General features: G+C 47.1%; 1 long non-coding RNA gene across 2 annotated transcripts; it reads left to right on the top strand.

The window, feature by feature from the left end:
- Window positions 1–5349, top strand: LOC142912571 (uncharacterized). 2 transcript variants are annotated; one of them, XR_012934144.1, is made up of 4 exons: window positions 1–175; window positions 482–628; window positions 1095–1221; window positions 4352–5349. It is a non-coding gene; the product is annotated as an uncharacterized LOC142912571 (long non-coding RNA). The 2 variants fall into 2 exon arrangements; XR_012934143.1 differs by having other exon boundaries at window positions 6–628.
- The last annotated feature ends 354 nt before the right edge of the window (window positions 5350–5703 follow it).

The following is a 5703-nucleotide window of genomic DNA, read 5'->3' as shown; positions in this document are numbered from 1 at the left end:
CGGTGGTGGTGGTGGTGGCGTTGGTGGGGGTGGTGGCCGTGGTGTTGGTGGTGGTGCTGGTGGTGTTGGTGGTGGTTGCGAGCAACCCGAGAAGTGGGCGGTGGGGGTGGTGAGGGCGGCTGGGACGCTGCGCTCACTCCTCACGCTGCTCACTGACCGTGAGGACGACGACCAGGTGAGACCACGCACAAGGATATGTGTCTGTGTGTGTGTAGGTCGACTCAGCCTCAAATGAGTACCTGGAGCGATGTGTAAACATCGCCGCTAGGGAGACAAAGGCGGCCGGGCATGGTGCTGGCCACCCACCCCCTCGTGTGCCGTGCTGGCCTTTAAAGGCGCTCGCTAACAGCACTTGCCCCTACAGTCTGTTAAGGCTATACGGGGTATCTTTGTCTGTGCGCGGCACGGGCTAGAGAAGAGATGGAGTGATGTGGTACAGGAGGACGTGGAGCTGAGTGGACTTGCCGATGACTGGTACCAGCGGTGTCAAGATCGGCCTCTGTGGAGGAGGCTCGTGAAGGACGCTGCTACTGGGCAGTTGGAGGCAGTCACCCTCCAACAACAACGGAGGGCGGAGGAGCGACGCTCACAACAACGAGCGGAACGCCGGGTGGCTAAAGCACAGCAGGTTGGCACAGGAGGGGGCACAGGTGGTGCATCAGCCAGTCATCTCAGTCAGTCGACCCGTGGCACCTGGGTCTGTCCCTTGACCTTCTGCCAGCGGGCGTTCGTATTATGAAATAAAAGGCATAATTTTTGTATGTAAATATCTTATCTATAAACGTCTCCGCGCGCGTGCGCTTGCGAGGGATTTGCCTCTCGAACCGTGGGGTTGACATCGAAAAAAATGTGCCAGCCAGCACGCCCTAAGCCCCACGGTGGGAATAGGCTCTTCCTTTTTCATGTCCGTCACCTTTAAATTAGTCACATTAGCGATTTCGTGGGATTTCGCTATATGAATTTATTTACTGCGCGACATTGACCGTACCAACTCACGCCAATTGCTTGGGGGGGGGAAGGGGGCGGTGGACCGCGCCAAGTGTTGTGCGTTCAGTGGAGCTCACACCGGACATTTTATTTCACGTGTTTAACAGAACACCCGGCAGCCGCCTCCCCCCCCAGGAGGGACCCCGGCGGATCCCAGGACACCCAACAGCCCCCTCCTGCTACGGGGCAAGGGATATTGCGACTGCCCCTACTGGACTATGTCAGCCCTTACAGGTAAGTTGTACACAGACCGTCGCTACACATAGCCCATACACGCCCCTCCCTACACTATTATCAAACAAATAAGTTGCCAAATATTACAATGATAATGTTCGTGCGCAGATAATAACTCGGGTTCATTGTTTACTATTCCCAAACAAATAAGTTGTCTGATATTACAATAATAATAATGTTTGTGTGCAGATAATAACTCGGGTTCATTGTTTACTATTATGAAACAAAGAAGGTGGCAGATATTACAATCACTTTCTTTGTGTGCAGAAAAATACTTTTTTAATTCTTAGGTTGCTACATGTTTCCTTTTTGAGCTGTGTTTTTATGACGCTGAGACCGTGCACTGCCAGTCTGTGATGTGGCTTGTTGCCTGCTGTTTAATTCACGCCAGTGCACCGCCGCTATTATACACACTGCTAATTTAGCTTTTGCCCATTATGAGTGTATGCCAGTCTATAATCTGTTGCCTGCTTCTTTACCTCACTCAGTGTACTGCCAGCCTTTCATGTCGACTGTATCCTGCTTTTTCAGCTGCTGCCCATATTGCCAGCTTTTTATGTCGACTGTAGCTATGCTTATGTCATTGAGTCGACGTACTGCCACTCTATAATCTAGACTGTAGCCTGCTTCTCAACTTACCTGTGCATACTGATGCTCATTCATGTACACTTATTTCAGCTGATTTCTTCTATGCATTTCTACTATTTCGATTGCTCACGTCACACTATTTGCTGATACGTAGTACTGCGATGCTCATAGCTGTGCCATCATCGGGGATTGCTGTGCACGTCGATGTGTGTGTGTGATTTGATGTGGGGAGCGATAGTGTAGCGGTTAGCGCACTGCGCTATGAACCTGGCGACCTGGGTTCGATTCCCGCTCACAGCCAACACCAGTGACGATTATCTGAACCGGTCCCGGGCCTCCCCTAGGTCGACTCAGCCTCTAAATGAGTAACTGGTGCGGTGTGTAAACATCGGCACTGGGGAGACAAAGGCGGTCGGGCGTGGTGCTGGCCACTCACCCCCTGGTGTACCGTTCCGGCCTTCATAGGTGCTCGCTAACAGCACTTGCCCCTACAGTCTGTTAAGGCTATATGGGGGATCTTTGTTTGTGATTTGATGTGTGTGTTTGAGTCCATACGTGTGTGCGTGTAGGACCATGCGTGTGTCTGTCTTTTTCTAACGGACAACCCCCGATGTGTGTGTAGGTCGATGTGTGTGTGTGTGTGTCAGTCCAAGGGTGCGTGTCAGTCCATGTGTGTGTATCAGTCGATGTGTGTGTGTGTAGGTCGATGTGTGTGTGTGTGTCAGTCCAAGGGTGCGTGTCAGTCCATGTGTGTGCATCAGTCGCTGTGTGTGTGTGTAGGTCGATGTGTTTGTGTGTGTGTGTCAGTCCAAGGTTGCGTGTCAGTCCATGTGTGTGTATCAGTCGCTGTGGGTATGTGTAGGTCGATGTGTTTGTGTGTGTGTCAGTCCAAGGGTGCGTGTCAGTCCATGTGTGCGTGTCAGTCGCTGTGTGTGTGTTAGTCGATGTGTTTGTGTGTGTGTTAGTCAATGTGTGTGCATGGCTCCATGTCAGTGTGTAAGTCAATGTGCGTTTGTGTGTCTATGTGTGTCAGTCGATGTGTGTGTGTACGTCCATGTGTATGTGTGTCAGTCCATGTCTCTATGTTAGTCCACATGTGTGTGTGTAAGTCCATACATGTGTGTGTGTGTAAGTCCATACATGTGTGTGAGTTGATATGTGTGTGTAACTCCATGTGTGTGTATCTAAAGTAGAGTCCATATGTGTGTGGGGCAATGTGTGTGTCAGTCTATTTATGTGTGTGCGAGTCTATGTGTGTGTGTGTAAGTCAATGTGTGTGCGTGGGTCCATGTGTGTGTATATATACGTCCGTGTGTGTGTGTGTCTTACTCGATATGTGTGTGTGTGTAATGACGTGTTTTTACGTCAATGTGTGTGTGAGTTCACCTTTGTCTGTGTGTGAATCGATGTGTGTGTGAGTCGCTGTATGTGTGTAACTCCATGTGTGTGTATCTAAAGTGGATGTCTATGTGTGTGTAAGTTCATATGTGTGTGTGTGTAAGTCGATGTCTGTCTGTGTGAGTCTATATGTGTATGTGTGTGCGCGTGTAAGTCGATGTGTTTCTACGTGTGTGGGTCGATGTGTGTATGTAAGTTGATGTGTGAGTCTATCTTTTTCGCCCGGGCAACGCCGGGTACTTACCGCTAGTAAAATAATAAAATATAAAACAATACAATTGTAGTTTTATAAAACAATACAATTTTATTGTTTTATAAAATTGTATTCTATGCTAATTCCTTTGTCAAAGGGTACCTCTGCGGATGTGTATACTTTAACTTAGCTATTTCAATGAGCCATTTCAATGCTAAATTATATGCTAATTCCTTTGTCAAGGGGTGCCTCTGTGGATGTGTATACTTTAACTTAGCTATTTCAATGAGCCATTTCAATGCTAAATTCTATGCTAATTCCTTTGTCAAGGGGTACCTCTGCGGATGTGTATACTTTAACTTAGCTATTTCAATGAGCCATTTCAATGCTAAATTATATGCTAATTCCTTTGTCAAGGGGTGCCTCTGTGGATGTGTATACTTTAACTTAGCTATTTCAATGAGCCATTTCAATGCTAAATTCTATGCTAATTCCTTTGTCAAGGGGTACCTCTGCGGATGTGTATACTTTAACTTAGCTATTTCAATGAGCCATTTCAATGCTAAATTATATGCTAATTCCTTTGTCAAGGCGCTTTGTGTTTTTCTTCTCACACAGCTTAAAGGTCGTGATCTAAGCGTGGCTTCTCCCACTCCAGCGCTGTCCTCCAGACAGTCTTGTCCCTTCACCTGATGAAGGCCGCTTGTGTTGTGGCCGAAACGTCGTGATTTTTTATTATTTTATTTTCACCTACGTGACTTTACCCAATAGAACCAAAGAGTATGTATTTTTATATTTTTATTATTTTATTGTTTCCCTTCTACGTGACGACTTTACCGACAGAACCAAGAATATGAATCCCTGCAGTCACGAAAGCTTTAGATCAAAATTTAAACATTTGTTTCACTTTACTAAGGGCCCCACTGGGACGCTGTGGGTCTCTTGTTTCAGAAGCGACCCGCCTCTGACCGCAGGTGACAGCTCAACTCCGTGGCTTGTCGCCATCATCGTCACGTGGTGCGGACGCGTAGAGCGGCGGGAAAACGCTGCCAACGCTGGATTTAAATCTGGAGTTGGAAGAATCCCGAGTACCTGGGAAAAAAAAAATATCTACACAACCACGGTGAGAGAGAGAGGAACACGCAAACTCCAAATATACAGCAGCAGCAGTAGCAACAGCAGGCAGTGTCATGGTCGTGGATCGAACCCACGACCTCCTTGTAGACCGGGCGAGGTCGTCAACATCTCCTATCCACCGTGGTGCTGACCAGAAACGATGTCTTGCAAGTCTCTCGGCGGAGTCTGGCCACGTCCCTGCTGCATTCTGGTCCATTTCTCGTTTGACGCGTGCCAACTAAATGTGAGAAGCCATCTGACAACCAAATATAACCTTGATAGAGGTTTGTTTGAATCTTGACTTAAAAGCTGTCGTGACTGCAGGAATTCATTTTCTTTGAGTCTTTCGGTAAAGTCAACGGGGGGTTTCAAAATTAACAAATTAAAAATAATAAATAAATAGACCTCGACGTTCCAGTCTCAACACAAAGCAGTCATCTTCAGGTGTGGGGGCATCAACGGGAGATCAGATTCAGACACTGTTCAGCTAAAGGTGTGCTGGAATCGACGATCGAATCTAAGAATCGTTTGTTAATGCATTGAAAGAATGGAGAGAATCGATTTGAGGATTAATCCGCAGATCGATTCTGATGGATCGAGTCGGGAAAGATTCTTAAATACGGAATATCATTGGGGTCATTTTTTTTCATAACTCAGATGAGATTTCTGATATTACCGCGTTTTATAAATATTTACATAACCAATATTTTTTTTATTCAGACCGCACCAATGCCAACGCGAGTATTTATTGTTGATGGTGAGTTTTGTAAATTCATCGTACGGTTAAAAACAATAAAGTTTTCCCGTAAAAAAAATAAAATCTCTCCGCCTTGGAGCCAATCAAGTTTCAGTTTCTCCCCTCCCACGTGACGTGAAGTTTTCTGGCTCCTCCCCCTCCTCGCTCGCCGCCATTTTGAGAGTCGTGAGGGAGGTGAAGCCTGCGGCCTTGACAACGACGAAGATTCACCAGGGTCAGTGACAACCTCACACTCACACACACTGTGACAACCTCACACTCACACACACTGACAACCTCACACTCACACAGGCTGACAATCTCACACACTGACAACCTCACACTCACACAGACTGACAATCTCACACACACACTGACAACCTCACACTCACACACTGACAACCTCACACTCACACACACTGACAACCTCACACTCGCACACTGACAATCT

The sequence above is a fragment of the Petromyzon marinus genome, unplaced genomic scaffold (genome assembly GCF_048934315.1).
Source record: "Petromyzon marinus isolate PM22_M1 ecotype Great Lakes invasive population unplaced genomic scaffold, UKy_Petmar_22M1.pri1.0 PM_G_Scaffold_21, whole genome shotgun sequence".
Lineage (NCBI taxonomy): Eukaryota > Metazoa > Chordata > Hyperoartia > Petromyzontiformes > Petromyzontidae > Petromyzon > Petromyzon marinus.
This window is presented reverse-complemented; position numbering and strand designations above follow the sequence as displayed.